Source organism: Macaca nemestrina, chromosome 11, assembly GCF_043159975.1.
Source record: "Macaca nemestrina isolate mMacNem1 chromosome 11, mMacNem.hap1, whole genome shotgun sequence".
Taxonomy (NCBI): Eukaryota; Metazoa; Chordata; class Mammalia; order Primates; family Cercopithecidae; genus Macaca; species Macaca nemestrina.
The window spans coordinates 44,486,597-44,500,860 of NC_092135.1; the positions used below are offsets into that span (position 1 = coordinate 44,486,597).

The following is a 14,264-nucleotide window of genomic DNA, read 5'->3' on the forward strand; positions in this document are numbered from 1 at the left end:
TCAAATTGGAAGAAACACAGCTAAGAACAATCCAGGGGTTATAAACAAAACATAGTCTGCAGGAATTTGACCTAATTGGTGAAAGTCATTTGGCTTTTCGTGATGAAATATTTTTTAAAAAATCAAACAAGTGATTTTTTTTTTTTTTTAGAAAGCTAACTCTGCAGGCCTCTGAGGACTTGCGAATGTGCACCGTCTGTGAGGCACTAATATAAACACTATCCTTCCTGCCAAGGTAATACTCCATGACTAGAAATGGGAATGCCGTGTTTATACCATCAAGCTCTAAAGACACACACACACGCACACACACACACACCATTTTCAGTCATTCATTGACCTTAATTATGGCTTGTTCTCTTAGCTCATGAATTACACAAGGTTGACTTCAGAGAAAATAACTCAGTTGATAACATTTGCTTATGTTTATGGATAAAAACAACTTTTAAGAACACAAATATATTTTTCCTTTGATTAAAACAAATGATTCGGGAAAACATGACACTGTTTTGTTTTTTCTCTATCTTCAAAATAGTTTTATTCTATTTTGGGAGGCAAGGCTCTATCAGTTGTCAACTACTGCATTCTAGGACACTGTATATAATTCCAAAATTTGAAGCATATGATTTGCTTAAGGTAATCAAATAAACTAAGTTCTTATCAAACCTTACTTCTTCTTTTACCACGCGTGAATAACCTAATAATGATGGAGACCAGAACCATTGCCTAGTTTTGCATAGGAGAGCGTAAAAATACAGCCTTCATTTGTGAATGTCTTTAATAAAAATGAAACATAAATATTTTTCAGTTTTATTTTACAACTCAAGTTCAAAACATCCGTATTTTAAAGACCATTCAAAGATAAAAAGGTAATGCAAATTTTAATAAGATATACCTGTTTTGAAATAATCTACTCTAGTAAGTATAAGAGATTTTGTCTTATTGATACCACTCAAACAGTTATAGATCAAATATTACAGAATGAGCATACATTTTGAGATTGCTAAAAAAAAAAGTAGCATTAAAAGAATGGATACACAATTTTATGCTATTTAAAAGTTCAAAAAGAAATAAAACCTGTATATCAGATAAGGCATCAGTTTAAAATTTGCAAGAAATATGAAATTTACTGTAGATTGGTTTTCAATGCTCATTTTGTACTTACATTACAGTGGTATTTATTAAAATATTTACAAGTTGTTTCAAGAAGGAAGAATAATCTGTAATTTAGATTTATATTCAAATATCTCTGTAAATAAGATGTTAAACTGTTAATTTAGACTATTTCTGATCTACAATGCAGGCTTTAAGTATAAATCCTTAAAAGAGTGCCTTAATGTGTATCTTTTAAAAATGTATCCAGGCATGTAAGATTTTAAAGAAAAAGAACAGAATAATTTTGTGAAACAAACTGTGAGTTACATTAAAGAAGAGTACTTAGTTATGAATATATTAAATCAATTCATAATTTGTACTCTTTATGACTGAAATTATGTAATGTTCAGTTCTGTATGTGTGTTTTACTTGATTGATACCCAAATGAATGCTGTATTGATTATATATTATCCTTCTTAATTATCTTAAATCTAAATGTAAAATAACACACATATATGTACAATATCTATGTCTCAGGAGTACCTTGGGGTGTGTAGCACTTTTAATTAAATTTGGTTAACATTGTAATGTTCCAAAATTTCTTTTTATTTTCTGATTTACTGTTAGTTGTGCAAGAGATTAAAATAACCAGTAAGAGGTAATATAATCAAGCAATAATGTTATGAGAACCGGTACATGCATTACTTTCTAAAGCTGACATGTTTCTCCTGGCCCTTCTGCTTTTTAAACTCGATTGCAGCCTGTATTTTCTAAAGCAATGGATGGACTATATAAGTCTGTCTTCTGAAGTGATGAGTTAGAGAATGTTGCAAGAGTACTTGCCAAATCATAGTACCATTATTAATTCAAGCATGATGAAATTGCTCATTTTTACTATAATCATGTAATTCATCAAAATACTACTAGACCATATCACTCTCAGCTATTACACTGATATAGCACCTAATTCTAACACCAACAAAAGCAGAAAATTATTTTGCTGTTTATCTCCCCAAAATAGTAATTGTTTTGAATTTGGGCAAGCGTTGCCTCATATTTTGATAAAAGGAAAATTTCAACATGTTTTTATGTACTGACTTGAATGTAGTTGTTTTGCATTTGAATAACCTCATCTATTAAGCTTTAAAATATGTCAGGGTGTTGAGAACTGAAATTCCCTCATGTCAGTTTCTTTATTGTTCTTGATGAATATATCACAAACTGGGGTAGTATACAAGTAAATATCCCCTTAAGTCATAAACAGAATCATGAAAAATTACAGTCTCATTACTGAACAGCTCTTCCTTGAAAATTTCTTTTGCCATCAAACCTATACACTTCCAAATACTATGTTGGAAATTGAAATGCAGTGGACAATAGCCCTACTTATTGTCATTTATCCATAAAAGTTTTGTTGGGCACAATTTATTAGGAATAAAAAAGTAAAATTTTGTACATATTTTTTACTAAGATACTCAACTTTTGTCTAATGCTCATGGATTTATTTATTTCATAAGAACCATTTACTGCTACTAAAATAATATTGCAATGAATAACAATATCCACTTATTTATATGCTGTACTTGAGCATTCAATATGTGTGAAATTGTCCCTGCTCTTTTCTGAGGACTGAATTGTCTGCACAATAGTGCCATGCAGAGGAACAACCTTATTAGAAGTTAGAGTTATCAATAAATAGATAAATTAAAATAAACTAAGATAAGCTAAAATAGATTTTAAAAAAGAAACTCTGGTTGCTTCCTGTGCCACTGAATCTATTATTTTATTGTACGTTTCCTTTGTCTTTAGAGTTTATGTTTGTAAATTAGTTTTCTTCATGCAGTGGGTCTGACAGCCTTGGAAATCTTCAGCTTGGTGAATTTCTAAGGTAGGTAGATCCCACTACCCCCACTGATTCTGATTTACATGGGAAGAGGAACACAGGCTGAAACATATTCCTTGCCCTTGCCCCTCCTCCTTTCCTCTACCCTGATTTAAGATCACTATTTATTTTATTTATTTTTTATTTTACTTTAAGTTTTGGGATACAGGTGCTGAACATGCAGGCTTGTTACATAGGTATACATGTGCCATGGTGCTTTGCTGCACCTATCAACCCAATCATCTAGGTTTTCAGCCATGCATGCTTTAGGTATTTGTCTTAATGCTCTTCCTCCCCTTTCTCCTGATCCCCCAACAGGCCCCAGCGTGTGATGTTCCCCTTCCTGTGTCCATGTGTGCTTATTGTTCAACTCCCACTTATGAGTGAGAACATGTGGTGTTTGGCTTTCTGTTTCTGTGTTAGTTTGCTGAGGATGATGGTTTCCAGCTTCATCCATGTCCCTGCAAAGGACATGAACTCATTCTTTTTTATGGCTGCAGAGTAGTCCATGGTGTATATGTGCCACATTTTCTTTATCCAGTCTATCATCAGTGGGCATTTGGGTGGGTGCCAAGTCTTTAGTATTGTAAACAGTGCTGCAATAAACATACATGTGCATGTGGTTTTATAGTAGCATGATTTATAATCCTTTGGATATATACCCAGTAATGAGATTGCTGGATCAAATGGCATTTCTAGTTCTAGATCCCTGAGGAATTGCCACACTGTCTTCCACAATGTTTGAACTAATTTACACCCCACCAACAGTGTAAAAGCATTCCTATTTCTCCACATCCTCTTCAACATCTGCTGTTTCTGGACTTTTTAATGATCACCATTCTAACTGGCATGAGATGGTATCTCATTGTGGTTTTGATTTGCCTTTCTCTAATGACCAGTGATGATAAGCTTTTTCTCACATTTGTTGCCCACATAAATGTCTTCTTTTGAGAAGTGTCTGTTCATATTGTTTGTCCACTTTTTGATGGGGTTGTATTTTTCTTGTAAATTTAAGTTCCTTGTAGATTCTGGATATGAGACCTTTGTCAGATGGGTAGATTGCAAAAATTTTCTACCATTCTGTAGGTTGCCTGTTTAATCTAGTGATAGTTTATTTTGCTGAGCAGCTCTTTAGTTTAATTAGATCCCATTTGTCAATTTGGCTTTTGTTGCTATTGTTTTTGGTGTTTTAGTCATTAAGCCTTTGCTCATGCCTATGTCCTGAATGGTATTGCCTAGGTTTTCTTCTACGGTTTTTATGGTTTTAGATTTTACATTTAAGTCTTAAATCCATCTTGAATTAATTTCTGTATAGGGTGTAAGGAAGGGGTCCAGTTTCTGTTTTCTGCATATAGCTGGCCAGTTTTCCCAGCAACATTTATTAAATAGGGAATCCTTTCCCCATTGCTTGCTTTTGTCAGGTTTGTTGAAGATCAGATGGTAGTAGATGTGTGGTGTTATTTCTGAGGCCCCTGTTCTGTTCCATTGGTCTATATATCTGTTTTGGTACCAGTACCATGCTGTTTTGGTTACTGTAACCTTGTAGTATAGTTTGAAGTCAGGTAGCGTGATGCCTCCAGCTTTGTTGTTTTTGCTTAGGATTATCTTGGCTATATAGGCTCTTTTTCGGTTTCACACGAAATTTAAAGTAGTTTTTTCTAGTTCTGTGAAGAAAGGCAATGGTAGCATGATAGGAATAGCATTGATCTATAAATTACTTTGGGCAGTATGGCCATTTTCACAATATTGATTCTTTGTATCCATGAGCATGGAATATTTTTCCATTTGTTTGTGTTCTCTCTTATTTCCTTGAGCAGTTGTTTGTAGTTCTCATTGAAGAAGTCCTTCATGTCCCTTGTAAGTTTTATTACTAGGTATTTTATTTTCTTTGTAGCAATTGTGAATGAGAATTCACTCATGATTTGGCTCTCTGCTTGTCTATTATTGGTGTATAGGAATGCTTGTGATTTTTGCGCATTAATTTTGTATCCTGAGTCTTTGCTGAAGTTGTTTATCAGCTTAAGCTGTTTTTGGGCTGAGACAATGGGGTTTTAACACTCTCTTCTTTAAAAAGAAAAAATTAAATTTATTTATTTATTTATTATTATCATTATTTCTTTTTTTGGTAGAGAGAAGGTCTTGCAATGTTGACCAGCCTGGTCTCATGCTCCTGGCCTCAAGTGATCCTCCTACCTCAGCCTCCTGAAGTGCAGGGATTACAGGCATGAGCCACCATGCCTGGCAAGATGACTCTATTCTTCGGGTTCTGGAAGTTCACAGTAAGCATCTTCCATTAACAAAAACTGTAAACACGGCTTCCAGAATGTGGAAATTAAATTTACAAACTGAGGCAATTGGATTAATTTAAACAGACCAAAGCCATGCCACTCAGCAACAAAGCCCTTGTACCTACTTTACGAGCTGCCTGAGGCTCTTCTATTGACTGCCTATTGGCCAGTGATCTCCTCCTCATCTGTTGTAATACATCTCATGTGATACCTTGTAAGTAAAATGAATATATAAAATCCTGCTGTATCCCAGTTCTAGAATATCCAAAGTGAAAAGAATATACATCTTTTTTATAATAGCACAGATGTAAAAGGTTCTGCTGAGTGCAGTAACATAAAACTATACAAAGCAACTTCCCCAAGAATTAAACAAGTATGAGATTGAATTGCGAAAACAAAAAAACAAATTCTGTAAGCTTATTTTTTTCAAAGCATTTATTTTGCTTAATCTCTAGTGTTAACAAGTGAACTATGATTAAAAATAATAGTAAGTCTATGTTCCATACTAACAGAACTTACTGTTGTGATACTGTAAATAATATAACTCCTTTATCTTGTTCATGGCTATCAGACTTGGCTTTTGTTGAATTTGTTTGTTTATGGCTTCTGGAATTTAAGAAAGCAATACAAATTTCTAATTAATCTACCTAAGTATATGGTAGAAAGATCTCATGTAGGCCAGTTTAAAACATGCTGTGAATTCCTAGATTCTTCATTTTGAAACTAACTTAAATAGAAGTTTATGTGGTAATTCACTTACCTTTCACAAAGTATGCCTTCATATGGTAAAGGGGGAAGTGTTCATCAAAGGATTACAAAACATAAAACATTTATTGAAAATTAGGAATTTAACCTTTTCCATTCAAAGTGAGGAATACATGTGTATATATATATGTATTGACTCATCTTCTTAGTAATGGAATTCCTAGGCAGGGAGGGGGAAAGATGAAAACTATTTGAATATTGGATAAGATTAAAACAATCTTCCTCTAGGGAGATTGTTCTTTATTTCTGCTATAGGAAAAGAAAACATTTTGCTAAATCTTTACTAAAAGTTCCTATTCCATTGGGATGTCTCCTAGACAGCGGGCTTTTTTGTGTAAGAATTGAACTTCTAGGATGAACTTGAATGTGTCAAGTGGATCAATATGAGTTTTCTGAATAGCATACCATTTCAGAATTCTCACCTCAGAACCTTTATTGGGTTATGATGTTTCTCTTTTTCTTTCCTCATCCCCCTTTAAGAGCATACTTTTTTTGTAAGTTTGAATTAAGACAAGACTATTTAATCCTTTTACATGATTATTTATGTCAAAACGTCACTTTGAGCATTATATATATATTTGCTCAATTATACCTTAATAAAACTGGAAAAAGTTTTCTTTAATGTTCTATCTTGCAAACATTATATAAATATTTGCATATATGATACATATGTATCATAATATATGTATGATATGAAATATTCATCTGAAAGGATTAAAGCAATGAACAAAAAAGAGACCATATAATCTATAAACAAATTTTAAAAGAAACACAAATTTTTAATACTGTCTCACGCTAACATATAAAAGACCTGATGTCATCAAATATTTCTCTTTGACTCCTTTACAAAATTTAGATGTGGGTGTTTTCTTTAATTTTATACCATGATATATACCATAGAAGTATTTAGAATAAAAGATAGTCAATTCGACCCCTGCTTTTTAACATTATAAAATGTGTTCAGTTTAGTAATAATAAAACTCAAATAAAAATGAGAAATAAAATTAATTTTATTTTTTATTAAATAAATTTTATTTATCTGTAACTTCACAAGCATTTATTTAATGTTTGAAGCTAGAATATTTTAAACGTTTTTTTCAGCTGTATTAAGGTATAATTGACAATTAAAATTGTATATATATAATTCTCAAAGTGATGTTTTGATATATTCATGTGAAAGGATTAAATCAGGCTAATTAACATATTCGGCACATCACACACATGACTTTTTTGTGGTAAGAAAGTTTGAGATTTAATCTTTAATCAGTAATAATACAATACTATTAACAATAGTGACAATGTAGTTCAATAGATTTCCAGAATGTATTCATCGTAACTAAAACCTTGAACCCTTTAGCCAACATTTCTCCAACTCCCTGACTTTTCTCTGCCCTGTGTCCTGGCAACTACCATTCTACTTGGCTTCTCTCCGTTGGATTTTTTAGATATCCCATACACATGAGATAAGGCAGTATTTATCTTTCTATGCCTGGCTTATTTTACTTAACATAATGACTTCCAGGTTCATCCAAATGACAAGATGTCCTTCATTTTAAGGCTCACTAGTATTCCATTGTGTATATATACCATATTTTCTTTATTCATTTGTCTATTGTTGGACAGTTAGGTTGCTTGTATATCAGGGCCACGGTGAATAATGTTTCAATGAACATGGGAGTGTAGTTATCTCTGTGAAACAGTGATTTCATATACTATGGATATACACCCAGTAGTGGGATTGCTGGATCATATGACAGCTTTATTTTTAAGTTTTTGAGGAGCCTACATATTGTTTTCCATAATGGCTATGCCAGTTTACATTCCTGCCAACAAGGGCATGAATTCCCTTTTCTCCACATCCTCACCAAAACTTATTAGCATTTGTCTCTTTCATAATAGCCATTTTAAAAGGTATAAGGTGATATTTCATTGTGGTTTTTATTTGCATTTCCCTGATGATTAGTAATATGCACATTTTTTCATATAGCTGTTGGCCATTTTTTGATGTCTATTCAGGTCCTTTGCTCGTTTTTCAGTAGGATTATTTCCTTGCTATCGAGTGTTTAATATATATATTTTTGATATTAACCCCTTATCAGATGCATGGATTACAAATATTTTTCCCCAATTAATAAACTGTCTTTTTGCTCTGCTGATGATTTTCCTTTGCTGTGCAGAAGCTTTATAGTTTGGTGTAATCCCATTTGTCTATTTTTGTCTATTTTGTCTGTGCTTTTGGGGTCATATTCAAAAAAGTAATTTCCCAAATCCATGTCATGGGGCTTTTCCCATATGTTTTCTTCTCGTATTTTATAGTTCAGGTCTTATGTTTAAACCTTTAATCCATATTGAGGTGATATTTTTATTTGGTATGAAATAAAAATCTAATTTCATTTTTCTGTATATGGACATCCAGTATTTCCAACACATTTATTGAAGAAACTCTTTTCCCCATTACGTGCTCTTGCCAGTCTTGTGAAAAATCAATTGACCATAAACATGTGGGTATATTGCAGGCTCTCCATTCTGTTCCATTGGTTTATGTGCCTGTTTTTAGGTCACTATCATGGTGTTTGATTACAATCACTTTGTAGTAGATTTTGAAGTTAGATAGTGTGATGCCTCTGGCTTTGTTTCCACACCCCCCTACCACCCCAATATTGCTTTGACTATTTGAATTCTTTCATGGTACCATACAAATTGCAGGATTTTATTTTTCTATTTCAGTAAAAAATTTCATTGGAATTTTGATAGGGATTACATTGAATCTGTAGATCACTTGGGTAGTATGGACATTTTAACAATATTGATTTTTTTTAATCCATGAACACAGGATATCTTTCCATGTATTTGTGCCTTCAATTTCTTTTATCAATGTTTTATAAATTTCAGTGTGCAGATCTTTCACCCTTTTTGTTAAATCAATTCCTAAGTTTTTTGACTGCTTTTAAAATAGCAATTGTAAATGAGTTTTTTTTAAATTTCCTTTTCAGATTCATCATGGTTAGTGTGTAATAATGCTACTGATTTTTGTATGTTAGTTTTGTATTCTGAACCTTTACTGAATTAGTTCTAATACTTTCTAATAGTTTTTTTTTTTTGGTGGAGTCTTTTGGGTTTTCTACATACAAAATTATTTCTTTGCAAATAGGCATAATTTAATTTCTTCCTTTCCAATTTAAATGCCTTTTATTTCTTCTCTTTCTTTCTTTTTTTTTTTTTTTTGCCTAATTGTTCTTAGTACTATATTTAATAGAAGTTGTGAAAGTGGGTGGGCATCCTTGTCTTGTTCCTGATCTTAGAGAAAAAGCTTTCAGTTTGTTTTATTGAGTATCAAATTAGCTGAAGGACTGTTATATATGGCTTTATGGTGTTGTACTACATTTCTTCTATACCTAATTTGTTGAGAGCTTTTATCATTAAAGGATGTTTAATTTTGCCTAATGCTTTTTTGGGATCTGTTGAGATAAGTGCACGATTTTTGTTTTTCATTCCTTAACATGTTGTATCACATTTATTAATTTGCATACGTTGAACTATCATTGCATACCAGTACTAAATTCCACTTCGTGATGTTGAATGGTCCTTTTCATGTGCTGTTGAATTTTATTTGCTAGTATTTTGCTGAAGATTTTTACATCTATGTTTTTCAGGGATATTGGCCTGTGATGTTCTTTTCTTGTAGTTTTCTTGTTTGTCTTTGGTATCAAGGTAATGTTATCCTCATTAAATGAATTTGGAAGTATGCTCTCCTCTTCAATATTTAAAAAAAAACTTTGAAAATGATTCATATTTGTTTCTCTTAAATGTCTGTAGGAATACGGCAGTGAAGCCATAGATCTGAGCTTTTCTTTGATAAGAAACTGTTTTAAACTGATGCAATCTCCTTACTCCTTATTGACCTGTCCAGAGTTTTTATTTCTTCATAATTTGGTCTTGGTAGGTTTTAAGTTTCTAGGAATTTATTCATTTCTTCTAGGTTATCCAATTTCTTGGTAAATAATTATTTATAGTAGTCTTATATAATTATTTGTATTTCTGTGGTATCAGTTGTAATGTTTCCCCTTTTTTTCCTAATTTTATTTCTTTGAGTCTTTCTCTGTTTTTTTTAGTCTAGCTAAAGGTTCTTGATTTTGTTTATCTTTTCAAAAAAACACAACTCTTCATTTTGTTGATATTTTCTCTTGATATTCTAATCTCTATTTCATTGTCTCTGCTCTGATATTTATTAATGTCTTTCTTCTATTAACGATAGACTTAGTTTGTTACTTTTCTAGTTCGTTGTGGCATAACATTAAGCTATTTAAGATCTTTCTTCTCCTTTGATAGGCATTTGTTGACATAAACTTCCTTTCTAGAACTGCTTTGCTGCATCCCATAAATTTTGGTATGCTGTATTTCCATTTTTGTTTAACTGACACTGTTTTTTAAAATTTCTTTTTTGATTTTTTCTTTGACACATTGGTTTTTCAAGAGCATGTTGTGTATATCCACATATTTGTCATTTGAACAATGCTATATACTAAAAGGATCTAGAACATTCCATCAAACAGCAGCAGAATATACTTTTTTCTCAACCACTTTCTTCAGAACAGATTATGTGTTAGGCTACAAAACAAGTCTTAGCAAATCTAAGAAGACTGAAATTATATCAAGCATCTTTTCCAATCATCACAATTCACTTTCTGCCTATGTGTGTGCTTAAAGCTAAAGAAAGTTCCTTGAGGCAGCATATAGTTAGAAATTGTTTCTTTATCTATTCAACCACTCTGTGTTGTTTGATTGGAGAAGATAATTTATTGACATTTAAAGTAATTACTGATAGATAAGGACTTACTATAGTTATTTTGTTGTTACCTGCTTTATATTTCCTTTAACTCTTCCTGTCTTCTTCCTTTGTGTTTTAATAACTTTTGTAGTCATATGCTTTAATTCCTTTTTCTTTATCTTTTGTGTATCTATTACAGGTTTTTTCTTTGTGGTTACTGTGAGGCTTACATAGAGTTTACTATATTTATAACAGTCTGTTTTTTAGCTGATAACCACTTAACTTCAACCAAATTTTTAAAAACTACATTTCAATTTCCTTTCTCCCCACATTTTACATTACTCATGCCACAACTTACATCCATTACCAAATCTTGAGTGTTCATTACCAAATCATGTGGCTCCACTTTATTCATATACTTTTACCTTTTAACTGTCTTGTTGGAATTAAAAATTAGAATATTCTGAATTTCTCCATATTTTTACCTGTACACTGAATTTATAGGTTTTCATGTTCTTAGCATCTTTTTATTTCAATTGAAGAAATTTCTTTAGCATTTTTTGTAAGGCAGGACTAGTGGCAATGAACTCCCACAGCTGTTGTGCATCTGAGGAAGCCCTTATCTTTCCTTAATTTCTGTAGGACAGTCTTGCCAGGTATAATATTCTTGTTGCTTAGCAGTTTTTTTTTTTTTTTTTTTTTTTGCTGTCAGTACTTTGAATATATTACCCTACTCTCTCCTGGCCTACAAGGTTCCTGTTGAGAAAGTTACTGATAGTCTTATAAAAATTTCCTTGTATGTGACAAGTTGCTTTTCCTTTGTTATTACAAAATTCTCTTTTGAATTTTGAGAATTTGATTATAATGTGTCTGGATAAAGATCCCTTTTTTTTTTTTTTTTTTTTTTTTTTTTTGAGACAGAGTCTCGCTGTGTCACCCAGGCTGGAGTGCAGTGGCACGATCTCAGCTCACTGCAAGCTCTGCCTCCCAGGTTCACGCCATTCTCCTGCCTCAGCCTCCCAAGTAGCTGGGACTACAGGCACCCACGCCCATACTCGGCCAATTTTTTTGTGTGTTTTCAGTAGAGACGGGGTTTCACCATGTTAGCCAGAATGGTCTCAATCTCCTGACCTCGTGATCCACCCATCTTGGCCTCCCAAAGTGCTGGGATTACAGGAGTGAGCCACCGCATCTGGTCAAGATCTCTTTATATTTAATTCATTTGGGGTTCTTTTTTCTTTGAGTGGCCTGTTTAAGGTTCAGTCTTCCCTGCTCAAATGTCTCTGCCAGCACCATTCAAGGGCCCAATCCATTGTCATGGTGTCACATATATCACTGTGGGACTCCCATAACCACGAAACCATATTATAACATAATAATCATGAAACTTATTGTTCTGTGTACGCAGCTGCCCTGATATAATGGGAAAATTGCTTGTTGAGAGGTGAGCTAAGGTACCAGCTCAAGAACACCACCTTCAAGGTTGAGTGGCCATCCACTAAAATAAGGTATATACACTTAACCAATAGCCAACAATCAGTGACTAGAACACACAGGTCAAGGAGCAAAGGATTGGAAATAGAAACAGCTCTTATTGCCAGCATTCTCAGGGACCTATCTATGGAAATCAAACTCTTCACAACATTCTTCTTTCTGTCTCTTATTCAGATAGGTAAATGTTTGCATGGAATTATCTTACTGACCAAATTAAAAATCAGTTGTCCAGTTATCCTACTGGACACCTGGATTTCCATATACTGATTAGTATAGGACTGGTTGTTGCATATGGGTCTCCAGGAGATAGACCTCAATTGCATATCTGAAGCAGGGGTTGGAAAAACCATGTATTTAAAAATGTCATGACAAACTTCTGCCCAGCAAGGAAAATAATCAACAGAGTGGAGAGACAACACAAGATGAGAGAAAACTTGTGCAAAGTATACATCTGATAAAGGGTTACTATCTAAAATATATAAGAAATTCAAACAACTGAGTAGCAACAAATAATGTGATTTAAAGATAGGCAAAAAATGTTCAATGTCACTAATCATTTGGGAAATGAAAACAAAACAAAACACTATATCACCTCACACCTCTTACAATGGCTGTTATAGAAAGACAAAAGCTGGTGGCTGGCAAGGTGGCAAAATAGGAACAGCTCTGGTCTGCAGCTCCCAGCAAGACCAATGAAGAAGGTGCATGATTTCTGCATTTCCAGCTGACGTACCAGGCTCATATCATTGGGCCTGGTTAGACAGTGGGTGCAGCCCACGGAGGGCAAGCCAAAGCAGGGTGGGGCGATGCCTCACCTGGGAAGCACAAGGGGTCATTGACCTCCCTCCTCTAGCCAAGGGAAGCCGTGAGGGACTGTGCCATGAGGAATGGTGCACTCTGGCCCAGATACTATGCTTTTCCCATGGTCTTCACAACCTGAAGACCAGGAGATTCCCTCAGGTGCCTACATCACCAGGGCCCTGGGTTTCAAGCACAAAACTGGACGGCCATTTGAGCAGACACCAAGCTAGCTGCAGGAGTTCCTTTTTCATATCCCAGTAGCACCTGGAACACCAGCAAGAAAAAAAACCACTTACTACCCTGGAAAGGGGGCTGAAGCCAGGGAGCCAAGTGGTCTAGCTCAGCGGATCCCACCCCCACAGAGCCCAGCAAGCTAAGATCTATTGGCTTAAAATTATCACTGCCAGCACAGCAGTCTGAAGTCGACTTGGGACACTTGAGCTTGGTGGGGGGAGGGGCGTCCACCATTATTGACTACTGAGTAGGTGGTTTTCCCCTCACAGTGTAATCAGACTTCCTCTCTACATTCCTCCTCTCTGGGCAGTGTCTCTGAAAGAAAAGCAGCAGCCCCAGTCAGGGGTTTATAGATAAAACTCCCATCTCCCTGGGACAGAGCACCTGGGGGAAGGGGTGGCGGTGGGCACAGCTTCAGCAAACTTAAACGTTCCTGCCTGCTAGCTCTGAAGAAAGCAGCAGATCACCCAGCACAGCACTCAAGCTCTGCTAAGGGACAGACTGCCTACTCAAGTGGGTCCCTGACCCCCGTGGCTTCTGGCTAGGAGACACTTCCCAGTAGGGGCTGACAGACACCTCATACAGGAGAGCTCTGGCTGGCATATGGCAGGTGCCCCTCTGGGACAAAGCTTCCAAAGGAAGGAACAGACAGAAATCTTCGCTGTTCTGCAGCCTATGCTGCTGATACCCAGGTAAACAGGTCTGGAGTGGACCCCTAGCAAACTCCAGCAGATCTGAAGCAGAGGGGCCTGACTGAAGGAAAACTAACAAACAGAAAGGAATAGCATTAACATCAACAAAAAGGATGTCACACAGAAACTCCATCTGAAGGTCACCAACATGAAAGACCAAAGGTAGATAAATCCATGAAGATGAGGAAAAACCATTGCAAAAAGTCTGAAAATTCCAAAAACCAGAGCACCTCTTCTCCTCCGAA

The 14,264-nt window shown here is 34.7% G+C and overlaps 1 long non-coding RNA gene across 2 annotated transcripts in view; it reads left to right on the forward strand.

Annotated features, from left to right (window-relative positions):
• Window positions 1-14,264, forward strand: part of LOC105492714 (uncharacterized) — a 35,146-nt gene that overhangs the window by 14,348 nt on the left and 6,534 nt on the right. Inside the window, exons 2-4 of one of the 2 annotated variants that reach the window (XR_011609750.1) lie at window positions 152-235; window positions 2,905-2,983; window positions 5,107-5,936. This is a non-coding gene — a long non-coding RNA (uncharacterized lncRNA). Of the gene's footprint in view, window positions 1-151; window positions 236-2,904; window positions 2,984-5,106; window positions 5,937-14,264 lie in introns of those variants that run through there. The other variant, XR_011609751.1, reaches the window with a different exon arrangement.